Source organism: Athene cunicularia (assembly GCF_003259725.1).
Source record: "Athene cunicularia isolate RWA chromosome 5 unlocalized genomic scaffold, athCun1 chr5_part2, whole genome shotgun sequence".
NCBI classification, from domain to species: domain Eukaryota; kingdom Metazoa; phylum Chordata; class Aves; order Strigiformes; family Strigidae; genus Athene; species Athene cunicularia.
Genome location: NW_020799102.1, coordinates 8953948 through 8955168, shown reverse-complemented (window position 1 = coordinate 8955168; position 1221 = coordinate 8953948).

Below are 1221 nucleotides of genomic sequence, written 5' to 3'. Positions count from 1 at the left end.
GCCATGGGATATGCCCCCAATACTGTGGGCAGGTAGAAAATCTACTGGCTTTTAGCTAGTCACCTTTTCACTGCAGAGATTTATAGGGAATGAAACAGAAAGTACCTCTGCAATGAAACTGCAGCCAAATTCTGAGTGACTGTGTGCTAGCTAACAACACAGCACGTGTTCTCAGGTTAGCCTTTACCCTGAGCTCAAACCACTGTGTAAAAAACCAGCTATTTGTAGAGAGTGAACAAATGGTTATCATTTGGAGAGTGCTTTGAATTCATGTACAGAATTGCCTGAATAGGCTTTGTGGGGCTGGGAGGATTTTAATCCTCCCAGGATTTTTAGTGCTTATTGGCTTGGTCCTAGTACTAGCATGGCTACAGGGCAGGGAGGTTTTGTGAGCACTTCCTGAAAACGCTGAGGACCCGGTGGCTTCGCTTCTGAGAGCTGAGCTGAAAATGAATGTAATGAATAGAAAGGGATCAGGCAGAAAGCTGATTCTGCACAAACTGTTTTGTTTAGAAATGTGACTTAATGCTGCTGGTAAGTTCTCCAGCACAGACAAAGCCAGGCTTTAAAAAACCCAACCAAACCAAACCCCAGAAAACTCTCAAAGCCCACAACGCCTGTGAATAGAGTTGGAAAAACAGAATTTAAAATTCCAATATCAGTCTGCAGTGAAGAGTTTGTCTTGTCTGTTGGCTAACCCTGACCTATCTGAACTATTGTTCCTTGTCGTGGCAAACCCTCATTGCTCTGAGCTCTCTGCAAACACACGCCAGGCACTGATTTCTGGTGCTTCAAGTGAGAGAAAAGAGACGGTTATTGTTCCTCTCCTCAGTTCAATGACTGGTGAAGTGGTTCCTGTGTATAAATAGCATGAAGTGCTTTGGGATCTTTTAGTATAAAGGAGGCCTTATGAGATACAAGAGGATGTTGTTTGACGCAGAAGGAGTTCCTGTTGGTGCGCAGTGCGTGCCGGTCTCTGGCCTTCCAGCTCCTGGTGAGACGCGGTGTGTGGAGGGGCCGTGTGCTTCCCTGGTAATCCACTTCTGGGAGCAGCAGACCCGGCCTTCCCGCCCTCAGCGTGTGGCTGGCTCTGGATTTTGTTAGAACCAGAAAGCCCTGAGAAGGGTTTTTTGTTTGCTTTGTAGTGCTACAGCGCAGACATGCAGTTCCGGGCATGCTTGGTCACTCTTTTTCTCTCTTACATTTTCTTAATGGTTGTGA